We start from the raw sequence: 14,804 nt of genomic DNA on the forward strand, positions 1-14,804 counted from the left end.
GGGAAGGATGGGAAAGGAACACCAGGAATGTATGCCAAGAGTCCCAATGAGATGTTCAGGTTGGATGGCACTTAACAAGCAAAGGAGGAAGAGCTGAGGACTTTTCAGAGTACTAATAGAGTTTATGGTATGGCCACATTAAATGTTTGGGATGTCTGATTGCTAATGTTGCCATGGAGGGGGAAAAATCTAAAACTGCAAAGACAGGGGAACATGAAACGTAAGAAGCATCAACTTGGGAAGAAGGCGGGGCTTAGCAGTGAGAAGATGGACTTTCAGGCTACTCCTGAAACTCCTCTATTCCGAAGCACTTGGACGGTCCCTTTTTGGACCCAAGCTGTCCCGGAGAGACAGTGAAAGGTAGGAGGAGATCCAGTGGTCCCAGAGACATTCGCAAAGTCTCTGGGGAACTGAAAATAACCTCCTTTGCCAGTGACTTCTGGATTAGCCATAAGGCTAACTGAAACTGCAGATAGCCCTAAAGAATGTCGAAAGTGTTTCCAGCTGGTAAGATTATTATTTTATTATTCAGAGAAAAACAGTCCGCCTAAAAATTCAAGCTAATTTAAATTAAAGAACAGAAGAATCTACCTGCGGTGGGCTGGCAGAATTGGAATGTCAAGGTAGGCCTCTGTTAGGTCTACCAAGGCCAAGTAATCCCCCCGACAGATCCCCTGGAGGATGGATCTGAGGGACGACATTTTGAAGTGCCTGTAAACTAGATATTGGTTCAGGCGCTTGAGATCCAGAATTGCCCTCCAGCCCCCAGAGCTCTTCACAAACAGTTTGGAGTAATGGCCCAACCCGCGTTCTGCTGATGGAACAGCTTCCACCACCTGAAGGTCGAGGAGATGAGTTATAGCCAAATCCATTAACTAGCAGCGTTCCAGGTCCCGGGAGGGAGGGAATGTTCTGAAGAGCTTCGGGGGGAGGTAGTGGAGAGAAACTCCAGCTGCAGGCCGAGCCTGATGGTGGATCTGACCCAGGCGTCCATGGTGATCCAGTCCCACTGGTCTGCAAAGTGTGCCAGGCGGCCGCCTATGGGAAGAGTTGGAGTCATTTCCCCCTGCGGAAGAGACGGCCGCCCCCTCCGCGAAAGGACCGCCTAGACTGACCCTGCTTTTTGCTACGGTCCTGGTAAGACGGGCTTTGGAACTGTCTGTCTGATCTAAAGGAGTTGTATCTCTGCTGGTGATCGTGCTTGGGTGCCCTATAAGAGGGCCTACGATAGGGGGCAGGACGAGAGTCTGACTTTTTGGCATTGGATGGAAGGACCTTCTTCTTATCCTTATTTTCTATTAAGATAGGATCTAGAGCCCAAAAAGATTAGCCCCTGTGTAAGGAGCCGCCGCCAAATTCCATTTGGCCTTGCTGTCCATCTGCCAACTGTGCAACCACAACAAACGCCTGGAGGTTACTGACATGGCTAGAGCACTGGAGGCAAATTTAACAGCATCCAGGGTTGCATTGGCTGAGAATTGAGAGGTGGCTATGATTTTAGTTATGTCTTGATGCAGCCGCTCATTCTGGATCAGAATACAGTCCTGGAGTTGACAGAGCCACATAACAGTCGTGCAGCTAAAGTAAGAAGCCACCGCTGCTGATTTGATTGCCCAGGCAGAAGCGTTAAAGTTCTTCCGCACGCTTGTCCTCTGGCTTCATCTTATCAGCTGCATCCCCAGAGACTACAGAGGGGGAGGCAACCAGAGCTGCTACTGGGGTATTGATTGCTGACAATTGCAGGGCCTGGGCAAAGGCCTGCTCTATATTGTAGAAGCAGTGATCGCTGCTGCCCAGATTGGAAAAGGTGGAAGGACGGGCCCACTGGTTCTTTACTACCTCAAGGAACAGGGGAGGAGCAGGAATCTCCTCCTTGTTCGCCGCGGTGTTAGAAAACATAGCCAGACCATCGGATCCCCAGTTCCAATCTTAGTGGTTTTCCTGGCCTTTTGTAACAGAGTTTTAAACATGGCTGGTGGAAAGAGACCCGGAAAGGCAGGGGGATCTGGAGGAACTGAATCCTCATCCTCTGAGAAGCCCATGTCGTAATGATTGTCCTCCCCCAAAATGGAACCTTTGCTGACCATGGAGGGGGATGGGGGCCTGAGATGTTGCTGCCTATGTTGCTCCCCAGGGTCCTGCCAGGGTGAGGGGCCCTGTCTCTCTGGGACATGCTGGCGAAGCCTCGTGAGATGGCTGTAGAAATGAGTCATTTAATACTTTCAGGCAGGAGATCTAGGTCTTCAAGATCCTCCTGCGATGGGCCTGGTAATGGTGGATCCTGGGGGGCTAACCCTGCAGAGGTATGGTAGGGCCCTCCAAAGGGTCTGCATCCCCATCCCCAATGACTTTCGGGGAAATAGAAGGGGAAACTCCTTGCCTGGAATACCTATGGGATCTAGAAGGGGAGACTGAAGGGGAAGAAGGGCTGAAACCTCTAGGGGGAGAGCCCGAATGGGTGGATGAGGGTCTGAGAGGGGATCTGGATCTGCTGGCCAAACAGGGCCTGGTGGTCTGGGCCTGCTTTTCTGCCCTGGCTATGGTCTTCTCCAGAGCCCTCTGTCTCCTAAGTTCATCCCTTGTTGCAGCTCTCGAAGGGCACTGAGCCACCATAGGCTTGGAGGCCGTGGCCCTGGTTCTGAGCCTATCTGTTTGGTTTTCCCTGCCTTCCTTAGAGGCCTCTAGTGGGGCCTGAGGAGGCTCAGATCTTGCTGCCATCACAACACTCATGTGTCTGGATTCAAAGGCCACTGTAGGTTCCACCAGTGCCTGGGCCTACGGGAGCTGTGGATCTGTGTTCAGGCCAATGTCCTGCTGGCCTTGATTAGTGACCATGATGCAGGAGACTGGGGGCAACCATGCAGTTCTTCAAACAGCCTTCTGCACCTGGCACTGTTTAAAATGGCCGCCGGAGCCTCTGATTACACTGCTGAGAAGTCTGGAGCGGCTGCAGCTTGCCTTTTAAGAGCAATGGCTTGTCCTTTAATTGCCGTAGCCCCCTGCTGACTTGGGACAGTGTGGCAGAAGGCAGCAATCCGAGCTAAGGAGGACGGCGCATTGGGGAATCTCCATGCGCTCCGAAGAAGTTCTCAGTGCTGGAAAAAAAGCCACAGAGTCTCTTTTTAAATTTTGCGGCTCTCAGCAAGCTCCCGGGAGCTGCGCTTTGAAGCCCGTTAACCCCGCTGGCCCCGGGATTAGAGCAGGGCTCCTGGCCCCCGGAGTAGGAGGGCGGTGCCCCAAAGGGCTCTCTTTAGCCACACGAAGCAGAAAAGGCTGCCCCTGGGGCCGCAGCTGATATAATTTAGAATTTTAGGGAATCCAATCAATCAAATCAAATAGTCAATTATAATGAATTTATAATAATTTTCCTACCTAAGAGCCAAAGCAGTGCTTGGACCAAAAGACTGAGAGGAAACTGGGAGCCAATGACAAAGGAGGAATATTAAAGAAATTTCCATCAGTCTATGGACCAATCAGGCTGTGACAAAACCCTCGCGTAACCCCACCCTCGATTCTACTAAAAAATAGGCAGCTTATTTTGCATCCAGTATTGCCTTAGTGGTACAGTGGATTTCTTTCTGGACTGATAGCACTAGAAAAATACTGAGGCAGATATAGCGTAAAAGTATTTGTAATTGCCATTTTTAATTGCTTCTATGTTCCTGTCACATAACAATATCAAGCATGATTAATCCTCAGTGTGTTTCTCATTGCTGTTACAGAGGATTGGAGACATCATTCACAGTAAACTGTGTTCTCACCCCCCTTCCCCATCCTTACCCAACTAGAATTGGTTGCCTCCTCTTTCTGTTAAAAAGATGTCCTGTAGCTTTAACTGCAATCTGAAAGTTGATTCTCCTGGTATTGAGATAAAGTGATAGGAAAAATCTGGTCAGCTCAATTTTGGCATGTCAATCTGTTATTAAAAGCCACAGGAGCAGAACCATTTTTAAAAGTTTCCATCAACAGTAAATTGCATCCTCTTTCTTGTTATGCTAAGACTTTAATGTTCATTAACATTTTCTGACATTACAGCAGCTCAACAAATAATGAAATCTTTTTGGCTCAATAAATAATAAATCATGTATTGGTTCAGGTGCTACAGCTCCTGTTTTTGCCTTGAAACAGACAGGCGCGTTCTGTAAACTTTTAAAAGAAGTCTTCTGCTTCTCCATTTCTCTTTCAAAATCACGATTCTTTTTCAACTCTGGCAAATGTGATAAAATGTATCTCCAAAATCTTGGTACAATTCATCATTTAAAATAAATGGCACCACTGCAGTGATGCTAGTGCAACTATTTGAAAATTAGTTATAGTTCTTGGATTCTGAATTTGGCCTTTTGATTTCAGTTGAGAAAAAAACATCAGTTAAATAAAGAATTCAAGTTCATAAATATTTTGCTGCTTTTTTTATGGAGTCATGTTTGCATATGAGCAAAATGTTCACTCATCTATATATTAAAATATACTGTGGATTTCATTTTGTCTTTTAACTGGATTACACTGACAAGTTTCTCTTTTTAGCTCTAGAAAGAACACTATTCCTCAAAAGACATGCCCAAGAAGGGGCAACATTTGGCACTTGTTTTTCTGGCAGGGATGGGGAAAAGAAGCAGGGAAATTCACCAAATGGGGGCCACATTTAATCCCATAGTCTGGACAGAACACCTGGTTAACACTGTGACCATAGTGGGGGAAAGGATTGAGATCCTGAAAGGACTTCCCTAAGAGGCTTTATTTCTAGCCAGTTCTTGTAGGAGAGAGAAGCAGCTGAAGGCTGCTAAAGTAAAGTTAACATATAGGTAAGGTTAAGCTGGACAAGAATGCCCAAAGCCTTATCCATTGCACAGTGGATTGAATACCTTATCTACCTGACTAGGTCTAGGCAGGAACTTGGTAAGATTCTATCCTCATAAGGCAATCGAGATATCCTGTCACTAGGGTTAATGTGTACAAGGCATACGTGACACGGGAAGAATGTGTATTTAGGAGAATGATCAATATACTGCCTGATAAAGTATAAAAACCTGTAAAACTCCCCTCTGGGGTTCAGATTCTGCTTGAGCTATCGCTGCTGAACCTTATGCAATAAACCTTTCCCTCCGACAAAAAGCTGGTCTGGTCTCATTTCTGCAACATTTCTGGCGACACACGAAAGGACTACCGGGCGATCTTTCACTCCGGATGACTAAGACCCCGTGCTGGTGAAAGGATCCGAGCCCCGGGTACCTCAGGTGCCATGTGGCTCTTTGCTTTGGAGGAATGGGGAAAGGATGCCTTCCGCCATGGAGGGCACCTCCAGTCAGTCCAAGGACCCTTTGTGTGAAAAGGGAAAGGAGAGAATCTGAACGAATCCTGGCCAGGACAAGAGGGCGAGGAAAACCTGCTGGCAGGTGAGTATAATGTAGTGTTGTGTACCTACTCCGCTTGAGAGTAGAAGAGGGTGCCTGATCACTGCCCTGGACTCGGGACGTCAATCCTAAAGAAGTCTGTGTTAGGTTGTGTGGGAAGTTAAACCACTGCAGTTCCTGTTGAGTGACCGTTGAGTGTCCGGCACTGCAGGTCAGTGGTAGTGTTTTTAGAACATGAGTGGGGGAGTCAGTGTCCCAAGGACACCTCTCCAGTGTATGCTGAAGAATTTAAAAGGGTGTATGGTGGAGATTATGGGAACCCCCAGCAACCCCGTCTAAGCTGAGGAAGCTTTATGACTTGGAATGGCCCACTTTCGGTGTAGGGTGGCCATCAGAAGGGACCCTAGATCCTCGAATTATAAGCCTAGTTCATCAGATCGTAACCGACCCAGAGATTGGCCATCCAGATCAATATCAATATATAGATCAATGGCAAATTGCAGTCAGAAAAAGTCCTGATTGGCTTAAAAAGTACAAAACCGAAATGCTGAGAGTATGTGTAAATCGCACCCTAGAGTTTTCCCAGAGGAAGAAAACTTTACTCACAACAAAGGGGGCAGCCACGATCTTAACAGGAAGGCAGGAGGAAGACGAGTGTCCCCCGCTACCCCCAATACATCAGCCACCCCTGGAAGTGCTGATCCTGAAGGAAGACCCAGTCAGGCCAAAACAGAAAGAGGCGTCAGCCCCACTGAAGACAGAGACTGAGTCCAGCGCAGGTCTAGAATCCCCAATTTCAGGAAGGACTAGAAGTAAGGCAGACCAAATCACCTTAATGTCTCCACTTAGGCAGGTGGATCAAAGGGTCTTAAATGCACAAAACCAAACCCAACTGGTGTTAATTTTCCAATATACTCCATTCACCACGACTGAACTCCTTAATTGGAAACAGCACTATGGTCCGTTTTCCCAAAAACCAAGAGAGGTGATCGAGCTGGTTCAAACCATCATGCAGACCCATCCCCCGACTTGGGGTGATATTGGCCAGCTGTTAGGGACATTGCTCAGCCCCAAAGATAAGGAAAAGTGGAGGACAGCGAAAGAGAAAATACTAAAAGAAAGATTTCCGAATGAGACTGTAGCAGATATAAATGAGAGGAGAGCCTGTGCCTTAATGGCTAACACAACTGCCTGATATGTAAACTAAGATAAGGTTGAGAAAAGGGAGAAAGACAATAGAATGCAGTGGGGGGAGTGGAACTTTTAGCAGCAGCCATAGGAGGGGTCACACTCGGATCCAATCAATGTGCTCTCTGTAAAGAAGAGGGACATTGGCAATGGGAATGCCCATGGTGTTTGGGATCCCGGAATTGCGGGACGTTCAGGGGAAGAGGCAGGGCATTGCCTTCCCCTGGCTCTAGGGGACGAGGATTTAGAGGACATGGATTCAGAGAAAGGGGACGATATGAGACAGACAGAAGAGGAATGCTACTACAGGAGGCAGGAGAGATGGTAGGATTAGCAGAGATGAATTGGTCTAACTGAAGGGGACAGGGCTCAGAGGAACAACCCCCCCCCCAGCCCTTGGTTAAGATACGGGTGGGGAATACAGAAACAACCTTCCTTTTAGATACAGGGGCTAGCTGTTCGGTGGTGAATAAGCCAATTGCACCACCAAGGGGCAGACAAATTCAAATCCAAGGGGTCTCAGGAAGTGTTTTAGGGAGACCAATTCTTAAGCCCACAATATATCAATTAGGGAATACTGTTCTGAAACACCACTTCCTATATATATATATGTCAAAATTATCCCATAAGGGGGGAATAGGTAATAGGGAATTAATCAAACAATTGCAGGGGTTGAATACGCAATTAGAGGTCATAAAGAAATATGTAGGAGAACAAATACCACCTTTACTTGCTACCAAATGCCATCCCTTTAAGCCAGGGGACAGAGTATGGGTAAAGCATTGGAAAAATGAACCTCTAAAAGCTAAATGGAAAGGGCGATATACTGTAGTCATGTGTTCTCCCCTGGCAGTAAAAACTCTGGAATTCAAATCGTGGATCCATTGGACCAGATTGAAAAGATCAGCTCAAAGTGACCCCGTCCAGTGGGAAGCACAATCCACTGATAAACCCTTGGTCCTCCGGCTTAAGCGCAAATGACTTTCCCTTTCAGTAGCAGTAGAAAAGAAAAAAAATTGTAGTAGATTTTCTTGTTTGCGCCTGAAAGGATACTCTGCTCAACCTTACCGGCAATAGGTTCCCTGCGCACAGTGTCAAAGACGCTCTGCTGGATCACTCTGGAAGCTGATGCTTTACGCATGGCAGAAGAATGGAGCCAAGATTGATATTATTAATTATGGTACTAGAATGTAAACTACAGTTGGGTGACGTGTATATTGAAAACTTATGGGAATGGGGTCCTAGCCATGGAATTGCTCTCAGTAAACCAATAGGGAGGGTGGACAATGAAACTAACAAAACACTTAGGTTAGACCCAGCATATTGGGAAGAGAGATGGCCCCAGCCATGTGTCCATAATGTGCATGGAAATTGGGCCCGGGAACTCAGAAGTGTGTAAACATATAGGAAGAGCCGAGGTGGCGCAGTGGTTAAATGCAGCACTGCAGGCTACTTCAGCTGACTGCAGTTCTGCAGTTCGGCTGTTCAAATCTCACTGGCTCAGGGTTGACTCAGCCTTCCATCCTTCCGAGGTGGGTAAAATGAGGACCCGGATTGTTGTTGGGGGCAATATGCTGACTCTGTAAACCGCTTAGAGGGGGCTGAAAGCCCTATGAAGCGGTATACAAGTCTAACTGCTATTGCTGCTATTGCTAAGGTTATTCAGAGTTGAGCTATGTAATCACCTTCTGACGTCCTCTGGTCTACCCCTAGTGGCCTTGGATTGTGGCCAACCCCCTTCCCTTGTAATTGGGCAGATAATTAGCCCTTTCCAGTTGAAGAGGGGTTGGGCGTAAGGTCCAGAAACAACCATCTTTAGTAGCCCCTGCTTGGTATCAAGGCACTCCTGGAAAACAAAGGCGCCGAGAAGCCATAACAACAGAAAATCCCCAAACGAGGATCTGACAATTGCCAACAATGTATCACCCAGGCAAAACAAGGTCCAGCTACCGTAACCACTTTAGTCTATCACACCCAAGCCCCAAGAGATTGTAAACCAACGGGAAAAACTTGCCAGAGAAATGGAACCATGTATACGTTATAGCAATAGCAGTTAGACTTATATACCACTTCATAGGGCTTTCAGCCCTCTCTAAGCGGTTTACAGAGTCAGCATATTGCCCCCAACAATCCGGGTCCTCATTTTATCCACCTCGGAAGGATGGAAGGCTGAGTCAACCCTGAGCCGGTGAGATTTGAACAGCCGAACTGCAGAACTGCAGTCAGCTGAAGTAGCCCGCAATGCTGCATTTAACCACTGCGCCACCTCGGCTCTATGTACTATAGGGGGTAAGGAAACCTGCTACAAACCTGAAATCCTGGAAATGCTAAATGTTACTTTATATACCAGGTTTGGGCAAATCTATGATGGAAAGATAGAGGGTCTGTATGAATAAGTAAATCACACCACTGTCCCTAAACAAGGAATGGAAAGGATAGTATTGGAGTTCAGTGCTTGCATGGCCATAGACGAAACAGGCAAAACAGGTAGAGTGGGATGTGGATCCGACTCCTGGAAGGAAGGATGCATACAAACACGATCATAAGTATCTGTGTAAAACTGACACCACCTGGATTATAGCCAGACATACGAAATGGTTACCTTGTGCAGGTTTGCTGCAATGTGCAGGATGGAAATGTTTGTGTGAGTATACCGGGGGGGGGGGGGAATATCAGGGGTGTCCGGGATTAGGCAACTTCACCAGGGTTAAGGATAGCAACCTGGTTAAGTTGGAAGTATACAGGACCCATCCGCTCTTAAAGGCCTATGGATTTGGAATTGATGGGAGAGGGGCAGATCCTCTGACTTACCTTACTGTAAGAATAGAGAGAATCTACGATGGGCAAATTAGATCCTTGGGCTGGTCTGTGTACGACAATTTGAGGAAACTAGATAATAGCCCACTCTCTATAAGCACAAAGGCTAATAATTTATTTGTAGAAATGGCAGAAGAAGTAGCAAAAACACTGTCGGTAAACAATTGTTTTGAGAATGATCAATATACTGCCTGATAAAGTATAAAAACCTGTAACAAACTGCCCTTCGGGGTTCAGATTCTGCTTGAGCTTTCGCTGCTGAACTTTGTGCAATAAACCTTTCTCTTCGACAAAAAGCTGGTCTGGTCTCATTTCTGCAACACTGCAGTGTGGGAAAACCCCCAGAAAGCTAGTGTGGAATATTAGACTTTAATTGCATGATCCATTTATGGTCCCCCTCAAAGACGAAGCTCAGGTAGATGATTACTGTATAGGCTGGATACTCCCTCTTTATCAAGTTTATGTACATGTATGAAAATAACTTTCACAAAGTTATTGTAAAAATAAAATTGGAAATAGAACGTTATATATTGCTCTGAGTTTTAAAGGAAAAAAACAAGCGAGGTATAATAAACTTATTAGATTTTTTTTAAAATCTAATACCTCCCAACGACCAATAAGATCTCACAGGTTGGGCCTCCTCTGGGTACCATCGGCCGGACAATGCCGGCTGGCGGCCTCTTGGGGGAGGGCCTTCTCTGTAGCTGCTCCGGCCCTGTGGAACGATCTACCCATAGAGATCCGGACCCTTTCCACTCTCTCGGCCTTCCGAAAAGCCACTAAAACCTGGCTGTTCCGACAGGCCTGGGGCTGTTGAACAAGGTCCAGCCCCACCTAGACGGAATGTATGGTGTGTTGTTTTTAAAATTGTATCTTTTTTATTTTTAACTTTTATCTTGTTTCTGTAAGCCGCCCAGAGTCCTACGGGATTGGGCGGCATACAAATTTATTAAATTACTAAATTACTAATTACTAAAAAGAAAGTCAGGCTAATTAACTGAAGATTTAAAAAATAGTCACTTTATACTTTGCGTTGTGATTAACAAATGTGAAAAACATTTACAGATCAAGAAGTTTCTGAAGAATAAGGAAGAAAGTAGAGAAGGGAGGGAGGGAGAAAAGAAAGGGAAAATAAGGTGGAGGAAGGGATGGTAAACAAAGCAACCCAAACTGTATATTATAACCTATTAAATGAAATAATAAATGTATAAGAATGATAAATGTTAAAACATCTGTAACCAAACGACATGCTGTATGTGATGATGGGGGGGGTTGTGTTTTTTTTTCATTGTTGTGTGTATGTGTTGTCTGTGTAATAAAAATAAAAAAAATTATAATAAAGAAGTTTCTGAAGAAAAGCTACATTATAAAACAGTAATACATACAAATATCACACATACAAGGGAAAACTTTTTTTTGGGGGGGGGGATTCTGTACCTGGCAAAGTGAGAGAATCTGCCATCCACATGAGCAAGGAAGGACTGGAAATTTGCAAATCCTGTCAGATGTTGAAGAAAGAAAATTGTCTTAATGAAATATGAAAAGGGATATCAGCAATTTTCTGTATCCCTTTTTATTCAGGCTATCTTACTATGTACTATACTAAAACACTACTTTTCAGAGGAATCCCACAGTGAAAGGGAATGGAGGTCACAAAGTACCCTTCTGAAATGAATTTTGTTATCCTTGCAGCCCTTAATCATTTTCTCCTGAGAGAAATACAACACATTAGGCAGACTGTGATCTGCCTTCAGAATGTAGACTGATTTTGTGGGGCTGCACATTTGCTGTGCACCTATCTAACCCCATCCACACATTATGCTAGAAGAACCTGGCTAACAGTTCTCTTCTTACATTCTGTGCTTCCTAACCCAGGATTTTTTTTCCACCTTCAATTCTCCAAGCTAAGTTGGATTGCAGACCAAAATGCCCTTTTGGCATCGGCTGAGAAGAGGTATATCAGAGAAGATTGGTAGTAAAGTTACTTTTTCATCACAGTTTAGTGCTGTTTAGTAAATGGTCATTAAATAGGACAGTCACTAAATGAGGACTATCTGTTTTGTTCACATTTTGCCTTCCTAATTCAAAGGCAATTTCTTTCTGATCTCTTGTTTTTTTGTGTTCAAAAGTTTTATTTCTTTTAAAACAAACATTTCATCATTCCTCAATCAGTAAGACATCGAAGTACAATTTTTTGTATGTCAAAATAATTCTAGTTTATCACCAAATTCTTGTCTAGCCTAATGCATACCCCTCCCTCCCTCCACCCTCCCCCCAACCCCCCTCCTCCTTCTCCCCCCCCCCCCCGACTTCCCAGAACCCATACACGGTATGGATTTTTAACAAACACAGTCTAAAATCTATTGAAAAAAAGAAATAAAGAAATTAATGACATTCTACATTGACCTTAGCTTCTTCTTGCTGAACTAACTTTAAACAATTAAAATCATTTCTAATCTTAAGCATAGGCTAACTGGAATTTCTTGGTCCCGTATTTATTTTCTATATAGTCAATCCATTTTTTCCAGTCTCGTTTATATCTCTCATTTGAGTGATCTTTAATATATGCTGATATTTTAGCCATCTCGGCTAAGTTTGTAACTTTCAATGTCCATTCCTGAGTTGTAGGCAAGTCTTCCTTCTTCCAGTATTGCGCCACCAACAGTCTTGCTGATCTCTTGTTTTTTGAAGGGCTGAAGCTGAGATAATGTTTCTCCTTGACCCAGGAAGGTACTTGAGAGGCTGCTTCCCATTATCTTGCAATGGAAGTTAGGTGGGTGAAGCAACTAAGTCCAAAGTGGACTGAAGAAGGAACATTGGCCAGTGGAGGGAACCCTCTTGCTCAAAGTAACAGGTGAGGTGGGACCACCGCCCTTGTATTTGCTGGCCACAGTTGAACACAGCTGGAGTAGTGGGACTCTATCAGGATCTTACTCTGGAAATCCAATGGATGCAAGAAACAAAGGGTGAAGGCAGTGGTAGCGAAAGGAACTGGATCAAGAATTGAATTCCCATTTAAATGAAATGCCAAAAGGCCGTCAGTGGAAGTGACATTTATGGTGTTACTACAAATGCATTCAGTGGGAAAACTGAGTAGCAGGAGCCAGAGCGGCGGGGGGGGGGGGGGGGAGAACAAGCTATAGTAAAAACTGCCGTCTGTATATTGTGCCCCATTTTTAATATTCTGTATTCTCATAAAAAGTGTTGTTTCTGTCACTATTCAATCTCACAAACTCACACAGAACACTGTTAAAAGTCAGCAGTGTGTGAAATGGTATTTTAAAATAAATGAAACCAGCTCACAGAGCTGCGGAGGAATATTGCAAGACTGGGGTGCTGACAGACAGGCACTGAAAAGTAACAACCGTTATCATCTTAAAGCAAAGCGGATTAAATAAAAACCCACAGCTAGTGGTGCATTACCAAGTCTGATATTGACACAGCTGCTGGGGTGGTTATTTTTCATTGTCTCATCAAGACAAAGCATCATGGGATATCAATCTTCCCTCTGTCAGGCCAAGCCCTGTATAAACTTCATTGTTGTTGTTGTTGTCGTCATTGTTGTTTATATTTTCATTTGCTCCTTTTATCGCAGGAGCCAGTAATTTGCTATTTGGGGAAGGGAGGGGAGGCAGGAACCAGGGAGGTGGGGGCCAGGGAGGTGGGGGCCAAGGTGTTCAAAGCAGGGTGATTCCTTCAAGGTCAAGGGGTCTTTTCTTCCCCCCCCCCCCCCCCATCCCCAAGCAATTCTGCAGAGGAAGCGGGTGGCTGCTTGGGTTTAGGCGAGAGATTAACATCTGGACAAGAATGGGCTGGGAAATAGGGTAGAAGGTAGAAATGACTTATTTTGCATCTATCAGCCAGAGATGAGGTTTATTGCCTGTTGGAAAAATCTTGTTCCCTCAAAGCTAAAAAGAGCTGAGAAATATGATTAATGGTCCTCCCTCCCTCCTCCCATCGACTTGCCTTTTCTGTAACTAGCTTTTAGTTCACAATGAGCTTGGCTGGCCTACAAAATGTAATTGAGGTTGTAGTGAATTATTTCTCATATTGTACCTGTTTGCAGGTACACATTTTCTCTTCCACCATGTGGGGGAAGTTCTGACTGGTTGATAACTCTTTCTTTTACATCATGGTTTACAGAGTGAGAGGCTGTATTCACATGTTAATGAGCCTCTTCTGCATGAACCACAACATAATCATTTTTCATCTGTAGAGGCACTGGAGCTATCATGTTACCTTCTACAAGAGACGGGGAATTGATCACAAAATCATACAGTACAATACTATAGTGTATTGGCTAAAAGTGCAGAAATGTCAGAAACTTTACAAATACCTATTTAATTGCTTTGGGTATTTAAGCTAGATTTTTAAAATCTTATTTTAACAGATTCCTGGCCTTTATTTAGGTAAAGGAAGTATTATATGTTATTCCATACTGGAATTCAATATAATGCAAACACAAGCAATAGAAAATAATCCAACCTTAAAGGATAAAGAAGAGTCTGAATACTATGAAATTTGGGATAATTGGTATAAATGGTTGAATAACAGAAATAAAGTTAATCTAGCAAAGAAACAATAGAGAAATGTAGAGAACTGTAAATGAATGTATATAAATATAGAAGCAATATAAGATTGATATATACAGGTATGATGACACAACAATGTTAATGTGATGATTGTAAGTTGTTATAGATGGGAAAAAACAATAAAATTGTGATCAAAAAAAGAGAAAAGAACCCAACCAATGTCTTAAACTTTAAAAGAGCTGATTTTAACACAATCAGAGAGAGCATAGGAAAGATTCCATGAATGAAAATCCTAAAGGGGAAAATAACTCAAGAAGCGTGGGAAACTCTGAAAAAGGTGATCATAAAAGCCCAGTCGAACACAAGACCACTGAAAAAGAAAAAAAAATTCAAGAAGAAACCAGCATGGTTGCCCAAAGATCTCTCTGACAGACTGAAAGACAAAAAGAACAAGTACGAAAAATGGAAAGGGGACAAATACTGTGTTTCCCCGAAACTACGACCTACCCTAAAAACAAGCTGTAGTCCGATTTTCATGCCTGCACCTAATATAAGCCCCACCCCAAAAATAAGGCCAAGTGAAGCCCCACCCACCATCTGGTTGTACGAGAGGCACAGGTGTAAAAATCAAGCTAGGGTGGAATGGGTGGGTGGAACTTCCCCCTTCACCCCACACCCGCTTAGATACCTTAGACTCACCCCAGCCAGGTGTCCCATGCCCTGACACCTGTCGCACCACTGCTCAACATTTTCTGCAGCTACTTGTGGCCTCTTGCGGTTAGATGTTATGTGGTGCATCACGCTGATGCTGCCACTCGCAGCAAAATGTGGCAACACTCATTGTGCCAGTACCACCACTCATGACAATACACCCCGAGGCAGGGGCGTGCAGTCACTAGAGGCAGGAGAGGCGTGG

General features: G+C 44.5%; 1 long non-coding RNA gene across 1 annotated transcript in view; it reads right to left on the bottom strand.

Moving 5' to 3' along the window:
- LOC116515009 overlaps positions 1-10,878 on the bottom strand; it is a 30,603-nt gene extending 19,725 nt beyond the window's left edge. Inside the window, exons 1-2 of the long non-coding RNA XR_004256176.1 lie at positions 10,794-10,878; positions 3,781-3,858 (exon numbers count right to left, since the gene is read on the bottom strand). This is a non-coding gene — a long non-coding RNA (uncharacterized LOC116515009). The remainder of the gene's footprint in view (positions 1-3,780; positions 3,859-10,793) is intronic.
- Positions 10,879-14,804: the final 3,926 nt, after the last annotated feature.

The sequence above is a fragment of the Thamnophis elegans genome, chromosome 11, assembly GCF_009769535.1.
Source record: "Thamnophis elegans isolate rThaEle1 chromosome 11, rThaEle1.pri, whole genome shotgun sequence".
Taxonomy (NCBI): Eukaryota; Metazoa; Chordata; class Lepidosauria; order Squamata; family Colubridae; genus Thamnophis; species Thamnophis elegans.